The 19,564-nt window shown below is 40.1% G+C and overlaps 1 long non-coding RNA gene and 1 pseudogene across 2 annotated transcripts in view; both read left to right on the top strand.

Moving 5' to 3' along the window:
• Positions 1–5,116: 5,116 nt before the first annotated feature.
• LOC145440348 (uncharacterized) lies at positions 5,117–8,921 on the top strand. Its single transcript, XR_013915530.1, has 2 exons — positions 5,117–5,300; positions 8,096–8,921. It is a non-coding gene; the product is annotated as an uncharacterized LOC145440348 (long non-coding RNA).
• Positions 8,922–12,658: 3,737 nt separating this feature from the next.
• LOC145442076 (calcium homeostasis modulator protein 6-like) overlaps positions 12,659–19,564 on the top strand; it is a 28,132-nt pseudogene continuing 21,226 nt past the window's right edge. Inside the window, exon 1 of the transcript XR_013915936.1 lies at positions 12,659–19,101. The product of XR_013915936.1 is annotated as a calcium homeostasis modulator protein 6-like (transcript). The remainder of the gene's footprint in view (positions 19,102–19,564) is intronic.

The raw sequence follows: 19,564 nt of genomic DNA on the forward strand, positions 1-19,564 counted from the left end.
AAACACGAGGCCCGCGGGCCGCATGCGGCCCTCGAGACTATTTTGTGCGGCCCGCGTCGGTATTTTGGGTTTTGAAATATTCGAGAATATTTAACTGCCCAATATATTTTTTTAAAGAACTGGAAATTTGCTCTAAATCTAGTCCAGAAGCTTGAAACTACTCATCATACTTCACTAATACATCACTTTCAAAAGTTACCACGCAGAGGAAGATCAACTATTACGTCACATTACTTGTTTATGAGGAAATAAATGACCCGTTGATGATTCGGAACTGGAAATTGTGATTTGGACTGGGCCGTGACCGTTCGTAAAATTACTCGAATTCGGACTGACTGGGTGATGAAATATAAATGACTCGAGTTGAGTCGCGTGAAATATTACAATCAGAGTACGACTTATTGTGACTCGGAACGCCGTGACTTGGTACAAACACGGACGCAACAAACTATCAAACTGGTACGAGGAATGGTAATATATAAAATAAAGTCTTAGCTTGTGTTGCGTACCTTATTTAGATATCTAGGAGGTCGGTATGGCTATCATTGGTATCATGTTGCCCTCTTGATATACAGTTAGTTACATCCTGTATCATCTTGGGTATCTTTATCCGTTACTACCACCAATTAAGTATAACGTAGTCGCAGCGTACGCTTCACAGCTGTAACACCAATGGATTCTTCAACGATTGGACATTTCTTTTGCTATGGCATAGTAATCATCATTATATTCAAGTTGTTATATATCTGATCCAATATTCGAAGTTGAATCTGACGCTGATTTAATTTAACTTTGCTAATGACATGATCAATGGACTAGTTATCAGGAGTATGCCTGAAACCCGATATGATATCAGATCAATCTTTGTAAAATTCTAAAATATTCTATCTATAGTTGTGCCACGTCAAATGTCCGCTAGCTGCAAAATTATAACGCGACAGTTTTTACGATGTCCTGATGCAGCAACTCGCGCATTGTGTCTACAACTAAATATACAGCAACTATGCCAAGTGCAGCAGCAATTTTAAATATTTTAAAATGTGATTTTTTTCGTGACAGGCGTGCATTCGTGAATTCACAATAGTAAATCACATTTTCACGATGCGTGTGGAATGTCAGTCTGAATTACCCTGTTATTGGTGCTGCGGCCCGTGGCACCATCAAAAAGTAGGAAATTGGCCCACCAGCACATTTGAGTTTGAGACTTCTGGTGTGCATTAATATAGGCTATCACTTCATTGAAAGATAGGGTTGGAATTAGCAATATGTCGTCACGTGACGTCATGAGGTTCACGCTCGCGTTCACACAGAACCTTACAAAATGGTTCGCGTTCACACGAACATGACCTTTCAGAGGTTCACACCATCCCTACTACTATAATCATCCTGTGATAGCGCAATTCATCGTAAATAGCTCAGAATTTATAATAATTGATATCAATCTAATATAACGGTAGCATTGATTCCGACAATCTAAAAACGAAATAGTAATAATGTGGTAATAATTTAACTATTCTTGGAACTTACAATGAATTGTCCGTCTTGGCCGTCTTAGTCTCGAGTCATATGACTTGGTTCGAGTCATGCACGATGACTCGAGTACAAGTCAAGTCGATTCGAGTCGAGTCCAATCATTTTACGCAGTTGAAAAAATGACTCGAGTCAAGTCAAGCCACCAAATAGTCGTGAGTTGAGTCGGACTCGAGTCGAGTCATGACTCGAGTCATTACTTACAACCCTGGATTCGAACATGTCTTGGAAGAGTCACATACAATCGCTAAAACCTCAATTATCGAAAGTATGTGGTCTATTCCGCCGCCTTATAGTCAGTCCCTGCCGATTCGGGTTCCGTTGATACTCTTTAACTATTTATTTCAATCAAAGTTACAATACGGAATTCTTTGCTGCGATGCTGCCTGCAAGAATATGATTGATCCGCTGCAAAAATTATATCGGATTCTCCGTATCATTGCCAAGGCGCCAAGTGGGCCTGGACGTACAACTGATAAATCGCTAGTCAAAGATTTGGTGTTCTTAACATAGAAGACATGAGAAAGCTAGAAATTGCCAGGTTTATGTTCCAGTTGCATTGCGGTCACAGTCCCACAAATTTCAACGACTACTTCACCTCTGAATCAAAAGCTTACAACTATTACACACGTGCGTGGCCCCCGAAGAAAAATTACCATATGATCAGGAGGGAATACAAGAAAACACAATGCTCTATCAAGTATATGCCGGACCTGTAGTGTGGAACAGCCTCTCGCCGGTTATCCGACAGTCGTAGAGTATGTCCACATTATTCAAATCGAAATACAACCATTTTTACTTAATCAACACTAGTCAGCCCTCAGGAGTACCAGACCAGCACCTGACATATCGAACTCGTCTACCGAAACATGTAGCATTCATTTTGTCGCTTACTTTTATGTTATTATTTCTTTTAACCAGTGTACATGTCTCTTATTTAGATGCTGTGTAGGTCAAGGTGGTAGTCCGATTAAAAGACTACTCCAAGTTGCCTCGGCACCCTGCTATATCTTTTCATTATATCGCAATCTTGTGGTGTATTGATTTGATTAAAAAATGATGATGACGATGACGATGATGCTCTGTATAACGTTGATTCACGAGGAATTGCGAAGACTTCGTCCCTGCTGGGATATCTCATCGTAAAGTCCGAGCCATTTTTAATACGGGAAATCGTTGCAGAAACCGTCCCCGACTTGTAAGCTTTGTATACCGCGCTCAATATCGATTTTCCGAATTATTGAACAACAAATCTTCTATAGCTCCCGCCGAGAGGTTGTAATTTTTAGAGAAGCAAGCATTTGTTGGGTGAATGATGTATTCTATTCGCAATATTGACAATATGAGCGGAAATCCATGTTATATGTATAACGTCAAGGAAGCTCTGAGCACTTCGATGGGCCTTGTTTATACTTTTCAAAACATATCAATCGTAACTTTTAGAACAAAGAACATGACCTATATCCAATTCAAGCTCTGACTTAAGAATCTCTAAATCCCTTCTGCAGTCGCGTAGGGGGGAAATGTATATCTTTTAACATAACTGGGTGATCATGCAATCCGTAGCATAGCAATACCAATATGTAAGTTATTTTCTGCATATATGTCTCTCAACCGCGTTTGCTCTTCTGTTATATTCGAGAATGCTATCGGTTGTTTCATCTAAACGCCTAAGGACAAAAGAATTCTACACCATAATATCATAACTAGACATACCACATCTTAATGCGAATGCATTTAGAGAAACTGTATGTCGCACGAGCTTGTAAAGGATTATAGTCGTATACGCAATTGGAATTTTATCCGATAGAAACCATAAGCGATCGGCATGTAGCCATGACAGGGATTTAGGCGTTTATCCCGCAGCAATACTCTGAGATATAGACATTCAGAATTTCAGAAATTTCATAACTATATAACATATCCTATTCTCGAACCTATGTATTCAATTCAGAGCATTAAAATGAAGAAATGGGCGGTGATTCTCTCGGCTGTACTTTCAGTTCTTGCGGTTGGGGGTTACGTTGCTTCATTGGTGACCAATTATTGGACTATCAAATCGCAAGGCTCGACTGAAATCAATATTGGACTATTTGATAGAAACTGCCCCAAAGAAATTTGTACGAAAACAGGCAAGATTTGTAGCATGTTTATATCAAGTATTCATCCTTAACATATACGTTTGATAATATTTGAGATATTTACCGAACGTCCTATTTAATGCGAATCGATTACCGCATTCTCACAGTAGGTTGCGTGCCAGAAAACTTCGGCTGAATGGTATTGAGTGAATTTCATTTTTTCATAGAGTGAATTTCTTTATTCTCGAATTTGTATGTGCTAAATAATATCACTTCAGCTAAAGCAAATATGCCAGATATGTATGGTGCGACAGATGTCGAAGGTGTGGTGCGGCCGGCATTATTAAGTCTGCATTTTGCCACCATAAAAATCATGTAGGCCTAGTCTAGAACCAGAAGTTCCATCGAAAATAAGTTCCGTATTGGTCTACCAGTGGTTCTCAACCGGGGGTGCGCGGACCCTTAGAGGTCCGTGAAGCATTTGTAGTTGTATTTCTTTAAATTAGGGAAATCACGAGGCAGTTTCGCTTCATCGCTGCTAAAACTTCAGGACTCACATCAACAGAATGGACGTTTTGTTGGGGTTTGTGGTAGAATATCGTGGGAGTAGTGCAGGTCAATCAGGGTGACTTTGAAATGTTGGCAGAAACCCATTTTCTCCTGTGATATACATAACTAGTATTTCGGAATAACTTATAAAGATGAGCTGCTTGATAGAAACGACTAGGCTGGACGTTATATGTTCATTAAAAAATATGTTTCTCAATTTTGGTGCTATATATATTGCGATCATTACTAAATGTCTCGTTATTATTGTCACCTACATTGTTCATATCGAATCGAAGACGCGGATTTTCGAGACACGATCACGTACTTCAATAAATGCAGCTACACTGCTACAGAAATTGCTTTCAAATTAAAGTCTACCCAACTTCTTCATAAATAGTATGATGCTATTTCAAGAAAAGACATTTGCTGCTGTTTAGCGCTAGCCTACAGTTAATATTTACACAAGACAGATAACGGTTGCACGATAATTGAGCTAGATTTGCTCTAAAACTTTGGGGGTTCTGCGGGGATGTCCGTGATGGTTCAAAAGGGGTCCGCGAAGACAAAAAGGTTGAGAACCACTGGCCTATACCGTATATATACAGATTTTATGGCAAAAATGTCAAATTTAGTCCTGAAACTCCACCTAGTATGAATCGTTGAATCTTATCCATTCCGACTAATACTAGCCAGAGCTCGAGTTTTCTAGACCACAATCTTATATATCGACCTCGCCTTCGGTCACATGCCACCTAATTTTGTCGCTTGTCCTTTCATGGTATCTTCCGTTAGTTTTCATTCAGTGTAGCCTACATAATCTCTCTTTACATCGCTCAGGCCCACGCGAGCGTCTGGTTTCAAAGGCTACTCCAACTCCAAGTCGTTTCGGCACCTTCCTATATTTTCATTGTATCGCAATCTGGTGGTGCATTGATCTGCTAAAATTATCAACAACTGAACTGAATTGACTAACTATTTCAGGAACCTTCCAATACGACGGTATCAGCTGGAAAGTAGCATCTGGTGCCATGATAGGGTCTGGACTTCTGTGTTTCTTTGCATCCATCGTATTACTCGTGTCATACTGCGGGGAAAAATCAGTGGCGGCAAAGGCATCGGGAATATTACTACTTTTTCCGGGTAAGTATAGGTTGCAGAGATGAGCGGATTTGAAATTTGTATGTCCTAATCCAGAGGTCTCAAACACGCGGCCCGCGGGCCGCATGCGGCCCTCGAGACCATTTTGTGCGGCCCGCGATGGCATTTTGGATTTCGAAAATTCGACAATATTTAACTGCCAAGTATATTTTTGTTGAATTTGAGAACTGGAAATTCGCTCTAAAACTACTCCAGAAGCCTGAAACCACTCATCAAACTTCATACTATTACATCACTTTCAAAAGTTACCGCGCTGTGGACGACCAACTATTGCGTCACATTACTTGCTTATGATGGCAAAACATGACCCGTCGATGATTCGTGACTGAAAATTGGGGTTTGGACTTGGATGTGGCCTTTTGTAGAATTAATCGAACTCGGACTCAATGCGTGATAAAATAAAAAATGACTCTAGTTGAGTAGCGTCAAACGTTACAATCAGAGAAGGACTTAATGTGACTCGCAACCCCGAGACTTGGTACAACCACGGATGCAAACAACTATCAAACTGGGGAATGGTAATATATTAAAATGTCCTAGCTTGTGCTGCGTAGCTTATTTAGATGTCTAAACAGGTCGTTAAGGCAACCATTGGCTGGCCATTGTGTTGCCTTCTTGATGTATAGTTAGTTACATCATGTGTCAGCTTCGGTATATCTTTATCCTTGTTATTATCGCTAATTAAATGGGGCGGGTACAAAGTAGTCGTTGCATACGCTTGACAGCTGTAACAGCAATGGATTGTTCGGCGATTGGGCATTTCTATTGCTATGTCACAGTAATCATTGTATTCAAGTTGTTATAGATCTGTTCCAATATTCGAAGGTAAATCTAACGCCGATTTAATTTGACTTTGGTAATGACATGATCAATATCCTATAGTTACCAGGAGTATGCCCGAAACCCGGATGAGGCTGTACTGCTCCAATGATATGATATCAGATCAATCTATTTAAAATTCTAAAATATTCTACCTGTAAATGGAACACGTCAAATGTCCGCTAACCGCTAAATATTAGCGCGGCAGCTTTTATGATGTCCTGATGCATTTGTACTCTTACACGGGGTCTGCAACTAAATATGGTCTACAACTACTATGCCAAGTACAGTAACAATTTTATTGAAATATTTCAAAATGTGATTTTCTTTCGTGTCGGGCGTGAATTCTCAATAGTGAATCACATTTTCAAGATGCGTGTGGAATGTCAGTCTGTAAGGTCCCGCCATATAACGCCTACTTGGAAATACATTGAATCCTCCTATTATTGGTGCTGCGGCCCGCGGCGCAATCAAAAAGTACAAAATTGGCCCGCGAGCACATTTGAGTTTGAGACCTCTGTCCTAATCCAACCCAAATCCGAACATTCAAATCCAAATCCAAATCCAAATCCTAATCCATACCTTTTTCATATTCAAGTCCATGTCCAATCCTAATCCGATTCCAACTGGAAATTCAGAAAAAATACTAATTTATGCAATGGAGGGATTCGAAAATTTTCTTTCATAACCAACGATTCACTTGATTCGAGATAACTTAGTAACCATAAGTACATTAATAACTGATCTGAATAAAGTTTGTCGCCATTCGCCAGACGACATTTCAATCTCCCAGAAAATAGGTAAATCCAATCCAAATCCTAATCCGTTCCGAAAAATATGTCTAATCCAAATCCAATCCAAATCCGACAAAATTTCACAAATCCTGTTTTTTCAAAACCTAATCCTAATCCATGCTCATCTCTGATAGGTTGTATCAGCTAACAGGGTTGGAATCTCAATCACTGATAATACACGAGGGTTGTAGAGGCGGGACATGAAGTAAAATAGGTATATGGAAGTCAATGATATATATGCAGTGGACTCCGCCTAATTCGGACACCGGATGACACGGACACCCCTTTTATTCGGTAGAAATGCCCAGCAACGGAACAAAATTAAAAATTGCACGCACAAAAAAACGGTTAATTTGGACAATTCTCCGCTTAATTCGGACATAGGTTCGCAATTCCTATTGTTAGGTTATGGTATAATTAACAATACTTCGTTCGCTTCAACAAAATATGATTACAGTGGAACAGTGACGATCCATGCAGTAAAAATCGTCAATGAACTCATGCAAGGCCGTGCCTGCTTCATTGTCGATTTAAATTTGGTACAATTGCGTGGATCTCGTAGCACAGAATGGTTAAGAAAAGTTAAGCAGGAAAAGTGCAATTGCTTACTAAAGTATAAACGAAGAAAGAAGTAAACACGGTTCCGTGACAATTCGGCACCAGTTAGTTGCGTTAGGGATATAAAAGGTACCGCATATTCTAACCATATATACGTGTGTTAATACAGTATACAATATTTGTTGAATTGTTTGGTATCGAAAATACTGTACAATATAACTGCAACGTGAAAGTTTGAACAGTGTGCGTTTTATGCGCTCTGTGCCAATTATAACTGCAGTATATAGCGCAACAGCAATTCATTTATTACGCAACATTACCATATTTTGCATGCGTTGTGTGCCTTTATTACGCACGACCACGAAGCCAACAATTTACATGCGCTTAATTCCGCCGAAATTGGGTGGAACCAAAGTGGTGGTCCAAATAATACGGAGTCGACTGCGTATATATTTGAGAAAGCTATATAAATCTAGTATGTAATGAGGTGTGAGAGTAAGAAATCTATCATATCATGACAAGCAATGGGAAGCCTTGCTCTACTACGAAAGCTCTTAAATGCCATATTGACAATAAATTTACTAAATTAGCTTTACACGTTTTCAGTTGTGTTCACAATTGGCGGAATTGTCGTCTACGTTTACTTCGAACTTCAACAAGCTAACAATGACGATGCAGTGACAACCACGTTTGGGTACAGCTTATATACGTCATGCGGCGCTGGAGCTGCTAGTTTTCTGGCTTCTATGATCGCCTTTGTCGGCTCTTAAATTTCGCTTCAATAAATTGTCGGCTATATATTTCCATTCCAACACCGGGCTAATATATTCCATTTCTTTTCGTCGCCTGTCATTTTCAGTTTGCATTGCTAAATATGTTAATAAATATGTTCGAAGTTACTATCTATTTTATTACTATACTTCGCTTAGGTGTATGTAATTGCGTCTGTTGCGCGCGCTTACTATTGCGTTTGATATGTATGTATGTAAATCACTTTGTTGGAAAGCGTTTATACAGCAAAAACACGGGCAGCGGACAGAATCAGGACAAAAGTTGATGCTGGTATCACCATCATTCCAATATATTTATACCATTACTACGGCCCGATATAGCGAATGTTATGACCAGGGTGATTGGGTCGGTTATTCATAACCATAAAAATACTTATGAACTATTTACATTGAGAACTTCATAAACCGGGTTTAAATGTGTATCGACTCGAAGTCGACAATAAAATCACTATCACCGCGGGGCATGTAAAAGTTACATTCAGATTTTATCACCGGTATAGTCTACAGAACGTGATATAATATTCCATTTCATATTAACTTACAAAAGACTATTTCTATACTGTATATCGAGTTTGTTCTCTGTGTTTTTATCATATGCTATTTCCGAGGAAATTCAGTTAAGATATTGTGTCATAGCGAAACGTTTTGCTCGTATGTAGGGTAGCAATTAAAACAAATCAAGTTTTTGAATAGTATATTCAAAAATTACCCCGAATATTTTCGGCTGACACTCGTCAGGGGTAATCGTCAGCAACTAGTAGAGAATTCAAAAGAACAGCGTATATCAACAATCGTAACACAAAATATGACGTCACCAGCATGAAATGTCGAACACGAGAGCGTTCAATACTATTTTTAGGTGGTACACGAACTCCTTTTGTTGACACAGCCTTGGCTGGTGTATTTTGATAAAAGTCGACTCCAAGGTACACAAATGACAGTATGAGCGACCCTTTCCGAGTATGCGAAATCTGTCGTCTCGATAATTTTTCACACAGGTGGGATTATCCAACGAGTGTTTGCCAATTGCAGAATTTATGGCCTTTGATTGTTCCGCATCAATCTTGAGCGGATGAGTTTAGGGTGAGCTTTTCACCGAGCGTGTTCTAATGAATCTAGGGATATGTTGATTTATGCGTTCCTGCAAGCGCTTTGACGTTCTTCCCACGTAGCAACAATCACAGTGACACATAAATTCGTAAACTACATTGCTTTGTTGAAGTGCGGGAAGCACGTCTTTACGTGTTGCAGGGAGCAGTTGCGTTGTCGTGAGAATCACGTTGGTCTTCACTGTATCGTATCACATGCGCGATAATCAACAATTCCTGCTCATGGGGCTCAATGCAGCTCAGTCTACCGTGCTGACGCCTGCCAGTGATTTTATCACGTGATGATGTTTCTTAATTACAAGTTTTCATGGACAATATGTATTGCTCACAAGTATAAGATAACTTTCGAGCATTCTATGTCGTGCAAATGCGCATAAATGAATCAAACATTGTAAATTTTACATGCATTTTCTTCATATGTAGGCAATAGGGGTCATAGTGAATACTAGCCAGTCTTCAAGGTTACCGGAAATACCGACCTCGCCAAACCGGCACATGCCCTACTGATTTCCATCACCATCGTCCTTTTATGTTATCCTTTATATATTTTCATCCAGTGTGCAACTGCACAAGTGTATGCCTTTTCGTTACATCGCCGAGGACCCGGTGATTTCAAAGTCTACTCTAAGTCCTTCCGACACCTTCCTATCTTTTCATTATATCGCTATATCGTGGTGTATTCATATGATGAAAAGATTACTATAAATATACTGATTCTGGTCGACACAAGTACAATGTACATTGTAGGCCTACAGTATATAGTAGGGTTACCATATTTTGGGATCGGGAAAGGGGGACACTTTTACCAAATCGGAAAAGTTAGTTGATCAAAACTGAAAACAGCCGATTACGATATTTTCGCTGTGAAATTGGGTGAATTGACTAAAAAAAGGCCACCGCTTTCGTTCGATTCCCGATTTACCCACTTTTGACTTCAAATTAGTGGTGTTGACTAGAAAAAAAGGTCGTCACCTTCGATCGAACAACGAATTCCCTATTTAGCGTCATTTATGCCCATTTTCACTCAAATCTCTCCATTATCGTGTAGCTGTAAAAGTTGTAAAGGAGGACGAATTGCCAAAAAGGAGGACATTTTTAAAAAACTGAAAAGGGAGGAGAAATTCTCCCAAAGGCGGACGTATGGAAACACTAGTATATAGGCTAATTTTTGCTCTAATCTTTTAGCTTCAGCCTCATATTATTATCCAATCACGTACCCGATAACGAACGCTCAGATCATATTGATTGTTCGATCGCGAATTCAGGGTATTCGTTTCCAAAGTCCCCGAAGCAAATACCGAACATGATCCCGTCAAGTATTTGCGATGACGTTGACTCTCATCAATCGTTGGAGGTCTGGATTAACATTCCTACGTGCAGGATGTAATGTCCAGAACTGCAGTTCACATCCACATCTCGTCACTATACTAAAAATTCAACGCTTACCGGCAGCGGAACATTTTCGATGATTACGATATCAAACTGGTGTCAGGTGACAGGTGTCACTTTCACTGTAGGGCTACCATATTTTGGCAATGTAAAAAGAGGACACTTTTTCAAAATTTTCAGACTTGCAAAACCGGAGGAAATCCTGAAAAATGGTAAATTTATCCCACTTCGTGGTCGGTTGACTAAGAAAAAGGTCAATTTACCGGCTCAGCTCTAGAAATAAAGTTTTTCTACCACTTACTCCGTGGGTTGACTAAAGAAATAAAAAATAAAAAAAGGTCAATGTTCCGGCCCAGCTCCCTGAAACACCCGCCACAGCGTACCTCAGCGCCGATTTAGTGTATCTAAGTCGAATTTTGCCATATATTTAACCAAAGTTCTCAAAAAAGAGGACATTTGGGCGTCCTCCGAGGACGCTTTCAAAAAAGTCAAAAAAGAGGACAAATCCTCTTAAAGGAGGACGTATGGTAACCCTGCTTTCATTATTCCCGGTTGCAAATAGTATTTTGATATTACCTTGCCAAAAAGGAATTTCTTTTAAACCACAATTTCTCTTAGGATCAAAATCAGTAAAAAATAAACCACCAAAAACATCACACGGAATTGGGTAATTAGTTGGCTTATATCATATTATTTATCACACAGTTTTCTACTATATTGCATGCAGCTAGGGAATTGCATTTAAAACAAATGGTGTGATACTGTTTTTAAAAATGCCTTTGAAAAAACAAATTTCTTTTTTTTCAACGGTTGTATAATGATGCCATAATGGTGTAAATACTTTCGAAAAACATGTAGTATGAGCTTATACGGATGATTTGCACCTAAGGTAGTCGACGTGTACGATGTGGAGTGGCTGGAGCTCTCGAAATCGTCATCGGTTCAACAGTCATAGCATGGAGATATAGAGCATTGGTACGGAATGCGTGTTCTGATGATGATAACCTCCGACCGTTCAAATGCTGCATAACGATGCAGTCCAGGTTAAAGATATTTTTGGTCTGTTTATGAAAGTGGTCGAAAGCCTTTTTTCGTCGAGTCTTAATTACCCTATATTTCTATTGTTGATTCACCAATGTGACTGCACAATTAAAGGGGCACTGCACTCAAAAAATGATGTGGTCTCAAATTGAAGGGCAAAACGAAAGAAAAATGTTGGCCGCAGCCGTTTTCTTCAGAACGCCACCGTAATGGAGCTGTAATGTATTGAAATTTCCAGAGTTGCAGCACGCTCCGGCAGTCACGCAGAGATCGAACTTTATATCGTTGTCAGCCGATGTTCTGAAGGAAATATGTCGTACACGCCAAGGTGGTTTAGATACCGCCGCGTTCAACGGAAGATGTCCACATTGTCCAGTCAGGAGATTTATGTCAAAATCGGGCCTAGTGTATTCTATTTCCTTCATAACATCGGCTGACAACTATATAAAGTTCGATCTCTGCGTGACTGCCGGAGCGTGCTGCAACTCTGGAAATTTCAATATATTACAGCTCCATTACGGCGGCGTTCTGAAGAAAACGGCAGCGGCCAAAATTTTTCTTTCGTTTTGCCCTTCAATTTGAGACCACATCATTTTTAGAGTGCAGTGCCCCTTTAAGTAAGCTATTCGTTAATTCATGGCTAAAAACAAAACAAAACAAAACAAAACATCATTTCGTTTTAAATCTGACCCTACATCCATCCTACCATCGTGTAGGGATGACGGTACTACCTACTAGTGGCAATATGGCATATCTCTTCGTTGTCAAATGAGGCTTCCAGTGTTTTGGTCTTCTAAACGTTCGAACCTTTGCGTTCCTGTATTTATGCACCCTTGCTACCACATTAGGTAATCCTCGTTACGCCGCCCCCGACCATATTGGTCCCAGTTTAAATTAGATAAGTTCGTCATATTGTGCCGACAAGACTTGATAAGAGGCGCCGGTAAAGTCCCACATGGTCAATTGCAAATGTGATTCGGAAATTACCGCGTTGCTTCACTCGAATCACGTTTTTGATTTGGAAATTAGTTACCTTGTGAGCTATATCGCGATCTAATCCATCATGGAAGATTTTCCGGTACTTTAGACGGCTAACTTTTGTTTCGATCACCTGACTCACCGGTAACGCACGAGTACAAAGCGGTAATTGCAAGGAAGCGTGCATATTGTCATACCGATCAAGTGTAAGTGACGCATGGGTTATATTGAGCTACGCTGTCGAGATAAATGCATGTAAAATGGAATGACGCACGATGCAATATTCCACTGGGAAAACGTGAGAAGTATGTTTAGATGTGTGAGTTGTGCAACGCACATATGCAATATACAATTGTACATGTTCTAGCTCTGTTGATACATGATATCCATAGTGTGGCTCGACTACATTGGTCATTTATACGACTGGACACAATGTACTTTAATCTGAATCGCTATAAATTATGCAATACCACGGACTTTTATTGCAACTTGCAATACATATATATTGTATAAGCGCCATACTGGTCGAGGTTCCGTTGTACGCAGGACCGAATCAGCACTTCGTCAGCCCCCCTCCAAACGTGGGTCTTGCGCCCCCACGTGGCGATACACCAAAGTTCTGGGGTGGGGCTTCTGTAATTCATGATTGAATCGGTCAATATAATCGGTAATTGCATATATATATTGCTATCAATTAGTATCCTCTCTCTGCTCACGTAATCAGATTTACCGTTAGAGCTGAGTGAGGCGTCTTAGAAAATGCAGGGCCAGTAAATAATAATTGAACACTGAACAGCTTCGGACGATCCCGTTGGTATAATGACTTAGTTACACGATGTTATTTCGTGACCTCCTATCTGCTAAGTCAAAAGGTATTGAAATCGGCCAAACGTACTAAACTAAAAGACGCACACGATTTTAAATTGGTATTTCTTCACTGGCATCTAATTTTTTCATGCGGATTGTCATTTGTCTTATGGGGTTCAGATTGGTGGGTGGCGCGGTAGTGGCCGAAATACCAATTTCTATAAATCATTCGCATTTCTTCTTGGGGCTGGTACCCAATAATCAATACATTTGGTAACATGTTGCATAAATTTACAAATAATTACTCTATAATTTATGTTAATTCACGAAATAATTTTGGGCCCCCTTCGAGCCGCTCTCCCCAATTGGGCAGTTTGTGGTGCGGCAGTTACGGTCCTGGTTGTACGCTAACGGTACTCTGCTATGCGTGCTGATCTTATGGGTACACTCACTTACACACTCATTTCGCTGATGACGCAGCAGCACGGAATCTCGTTGCAACCATTTTAAATATTTACAATACATTACTAGCCTATATTATACGTATAATCAGTAATCCCCATACTGGTCCAGTCGAGGTTCAAATGTACGCTACCGGTACTGTGTGCTGTGCCTTCTGATCCGATAGAGGATGAATGTAGATGCATAGGCTAGGCATCATATGTTTTCCACGTACTACGTAAAGAAATGATGTGACTAGATTATGGAAGTCGAGTCGAGCAAGTGCAAGTGAAGTGCCGTGCCGGCTGTCTCGCAACGGGATAGGCAGCGGAGCTCGCAGCCGCGCCACCATCGAACACTATCAATTCAACTGGCGAGGAATGGGGATAGTTAGAATTTTCGTTTAGCTGCAGCTCCATTACGGTGGCTTTCCGAGGAAAATGGTTGCGACCAAAATTTTCCCTCCGATTTTATCTTTAATTTGAGACCACATCATATTCAGAGAGAAGTGTCCCTTCAATCCCAATGATTCGAGTCGAGTAGTAAATGACAAGACAGGGTAATGGTGAAGCGTGCGGCTCCTTGATCGGTAGGTCGACTAAAGACCTGATTAGTAGGGCAAGTTTTTGCAACTTTTGCAACTTTTTTACAGCTTCCGACAGCTTCTATAGATACTCAGAATATATATACTATGATGTTTTAAGCTGTGTGAAGGGGTTTTATAGTGCAACTTTTTGCAACTTTTCACTATCTTTCATGCCAATTTTCACTGCAACTTTTATCAAATATTGCGTAAAAATGTAAAGGAGTTATTTAAAACCATGCTCTAAACTATTTCTAGTATGGTTTTATTCTCTTTGATTTGCACAACAAAGAGCTACATGATTGGTTAGTTGCGTCTCACTGTTATCTATGACGCAAAGGCTAGTAAACAAGAAGTTCAACTGCCCCTGCCAAGCCCAACCGTGCCCGAACAATATCTAAATAGATCGCTTTATAAATTCGACTTGTTATTCGACTTCGACTAATTATTCGACTTGTTTTAGGATGAGGGGGTTATTACTATGCTGTTTGACTTTTGGGGGAAAATTATTCCCGCATCGCTGGGTGCGGGGAAGAATGTAATTTTGGGTGATTTCGTCAGACCGGTATATCGCGAAGTAACAAAATTGACAGCTCTGCAGGAAATAAGTCATACAACGGAACATTTCGAGTACCTCATACCCTAATATTTCAACAAAAATTCTAAATGCAACCTTTTACCGCAACTTTTTTTGCAATTAAATGCAACACTCTCGCGAGTTCAGTGCAACAAAACTTGCCCTACTGATTAGTAACACTGGTATCCATGATTTCCCTGCTTGGCGCTCATGCATTACTGGCATAGCACGGAGGGGTGGTGAAAGACTTAGAAAGCCGTACAAAGGCTATATCTGCACCTTCCTTGTCCAGTGGCATCTGTACATCGCGCACTCATGGTGTGCAATGCACTGTGTATATGCAAAGATCGTGTGTATGTATAATTGTATATCATGAGTCGGTGTTTGTTTGTTTGTTTGTTTTTGGGGTATTCATGGTGTTTGTCGACTACTATGGTCATTTACATCAGGCTGATATTCTTCTTATTTTCCGTAACTGCCGACTTATAGCACGGCCCACCTCTGGGCTTTTGTAAGACACCGCTGACGCGGATGAGGTGGCGAGGAGTCTAGGTTAACCTCCAACACTTAGGTATCGGAATTCGGAAGTCGACCTCGGTCGGACTCGAACCCGCACCCATTGGTGTTGTAGCCGCGGATTATACCGGTGTATATGCCTCAAAAACATCGAGGACAAAAATAGAATACGTTCTTTCCTTTCCTAGTGAATGATGTCTTTTTTCGAGTAGGCAAATAGTAGGCCTATACGCTCCGTGTCAATACGAGTTAATTTATCAACGACAATTATAGTCTCGATGCTATTTTCCACTGTGGTAGCGTTGAAACCTCGATTGGTCGTATACACTAGCATACCGAACATGTATTGTAAAGCTACAAATTACCTTCACGTGGTGTACGACTGCATGGCATTATATACCTCGTCCGCGTAAGCGGTGTCTTACAAAAAGCCTAGAAGTGGACCGTGCTACAAGTCTGTACGACTGGTATTATATTCATTGTGGTAGAGTACAAGGTACATATTTGAACTGTCCACATCCACATTACAGATGTAATCAGACTTGGATAACTAGATAGTAATTCTATAATTCTAATTTGACTAATTAGAGCGAAGTGCCGGTAATCTAATTCTAATCTAATTTGTGAAATGTTTCTATGCTGTTATTTTAATTCCAATCTAATATGTGATTTTCCTGGAAATGCCGCAGGAGAACTGTGAAACGAGACATTTTCCATTCTCGTGCTTAAGAAAATAATCTCTGATTGGATATGAACTGAACTTGATTCAATTTCCAAGTTTTCGTGAATTCAGTAATTCTAATTCTAATCTAATTTGAAAACGGCGAAAATTTTCTAGTTTTCCAACTCTGGATGTAATAACGTTATAGTTAGCGAAAAGACTCCAATGCGAACTATACTAGATGATATTTCATTGCTGTGACGCATACGATACAGCCTACAAACCATGCATTGTGTCTTATAAAAGCCTAGAAGTGGGTTGTGCTACGGAATAAAAATGAAGAGAATTGGCCTGGTGTAAATGACCACAGTAGTCGACAAACACCTGGAATACCACAAACAACAAGTACAAACCCTTATAGTAAATGCTGCACGTGGACATCAGTTAGATTGGAACGCAACTTTTTCTCGTTGATTTTCATGGTGGAAAATGTTTGCTCGCAAATGCCTGTAGACTCATTATCATGTGAGACTGGAAACTGTCTGCTGGTCGGGTCCGGCGCGGCGGCCGTACGTTGCCCATCCTGCAATACATGATGCTTTTCGCAATTTTCATTTCAATGTTTCCAACAGTTTATATGTAGCCTTGTAGCGGAACCGACTCTGTAGCAGAGGTTGAATCAGTAGGTGTACATTGGAATCGAATCTGAAGGCTTAAAAGTTGAACACAGATCTAGTTCGGGCCCGAATAATTCGTCTGACACCCGTGCTGCTCTGTGAATCACTCTAGGAAGTATAAATCAGGACAGGGTCTAATACTTTTACAATGAAGTCGGAACTGACATCATACACATGATGATGATTTTTACCTGACGTAAAGGTAATAAATCTCGCATACAGCAATTAGTTGAATGTGTGGAACTTTGGCGTCATCAAGTTGTATGGCGTGAAAATTGGTTCTCAAACTTTTGACCTCGCGGACCGATGAAACCTAAATCAAAATTCACCCTAAATTCCACTACGACTTTACGACAAATGTATGCAACTCAAATGTAATATTGGAAACTTCATTTAAAGCCGCCTTTTTGATATTAGATGTTTATGCGTGGGTCTGTTGAAGTTTCTGCAAGGCGCAACTCGCGAGGTCATGTTAAAGACCACTAACTTGAACTCGATTGTTCGATATTCTTACAAAAGAAGGGCGGCTCTGCTGTTTGTTATAGGGTCTATTATACTGCCAAGTATAGCGTAATTGCAATGTCGGAATTTAACGAAGTATCTGTAACTAATACATATAACTTGTCCGAAATCAGTTGTAGGCTATTTTGAAGCAGCTTCGTACAACATTTGCGCAATTGTGACGTACGCCCAATGGTTCATGGAAATGCGAAAAATAATAGCATGCGTCACTTCCGCATGCAACAATTGGGCATGCGACAAAGGATTGGAATAAGGGTTAGGTGAGGGTTATGTTTAGGGTTAGGATATATATAAGGGTTAATTTCAGGATTATGGTTGGAGTTGGGAATAGGTTTAGGGTTATGAAGTCACATGCTTAAATGTCCCATGCTTAACTGTCGTTTTTCATTGTGTCGCATGCTCATATGTCGGGCAACCGGCGCAACCCCAAAGTAAACCCCGAACTCTATATATGACGACACCTCTGCATAAAAATACTTTCCAAAGTTCTCAATCAATTTAATAATTGATATACATATATTTTTTTTGAAAAAGCGACAACTTCTTGCATTTTGGAATTGCGATATAAAACAAATATATTTGGCGGGCCGGCAGGAAATTTGCCACGGACTAGCACTGACGATTGAGAACCAATGTTGTGAATCACCAGTCAGTCAAATTCAGTTCGCAAGAGAATCTACACAACTTATTTACGCTATATGCTGTATACTTTTAGGATATTGTGTCGCACGATACATCAAAATATAGCGAACGGGCTGCAGGCTTCCGGGGATAAATTGACCATCAATGAGTTACATCTAATTAGCGCAAATACTTTTCCAGGAGAAAAGCTGATACAACTATAGATGCTATAGCCTAGATTGTCGAGTCGATTATATAACCAAGTATCGAGGCTTACAGCATCAGACTCATGTTATTGCTATATATGCTATATAACATATATGCATGTAATAAATGATATATGTTGATAAAAATTATCCAAAACGTATTTGCAGTTATTGCACCTTATAGGAAATCATGGCTAGTTATATGAAAAGTTTACGGCAGCGGTTGGCTGATTTTAAGGGAATTATTATAAACTCTGCGATCGCTGGAGGAACCGTCGCTTTTGAGCGACCCTCAACCACGCGGTGTATTACTGTCCATGCGTGGAGACATCTGAATTAGGATCATGCAACTCGACATCCAGCAGTCAAAATTCGTGGTACCGATGTACTAAAAGTCTAAACTCAATTTACGGACTAGTCTTCATCACCATTCCGGCCGTGGCTTTATTTTTTCTGTCACTCGCCGCCCATCCGAGCCTGTGGAAAATAGTGACGGGAAGACACGTCAGGGATCCTGCCGTGCGTGCAAAGCGGGACAAAATATTTGTCACTATAATGAGCTTGTGTACAAGATCTACGATAGCGCCTGTTGTGTGGGTATGCTACTCCCTGTTGGATGGAAAATACTACGCGTGTTCTGTCACGCCGCTACCGTATCATTTCGATGGAAGCACGTATAGATCGTGTCAGGATGTAAGTATATGTATACAATATTGTTGCCTATAGACATTAGACAAGGAGTTATGTTGCTATTGGATGAATTCCAAGTAAAGGAAGACCAGATGGTGCAGTATTGTTCGCATAAGTTTTATTATCAATTAGTATCGTTTAGTAAGGAACGTACGTACATATATGCTATATACTAACGGGTATATAAGTATATACAAAACATCACAAGTGATCTTTGCCTCGGTAACTTTCGTGTATTTCTTATGCGGGCCGCCTAAAGGTTATTATCCAAACTTGTGATTCCTGATGAATTTTCTAATAATAGAACAGCTGTAACGGAAGAGTTTTTTCATAGGCAATGTCGCAATGCGGAACTCCAATAGCGAGCGTACGCTTTTTGTCTCGATGACAATGCCCTTGATATTATCGACAACCGTAAAAGGGAGATTTCACATTAATACTTGTCTATTTTTCGGGTCTTTTTTCA

Source organism: Botryllus schlosseri, chromosome 6 (genome assembly GCF_051294905.1).
Source record: "Botryllus schlosseri isolate E-star chromosome 6, Bs_hap1, whole genome shotgun sequence".
Taxonomy (NCBI): Eukaryota; Metazoa; Chordata; class Ascidiacea; order Stolidobranchia; family Styelidae; genus Botryllus; species Botryllus schlosseri.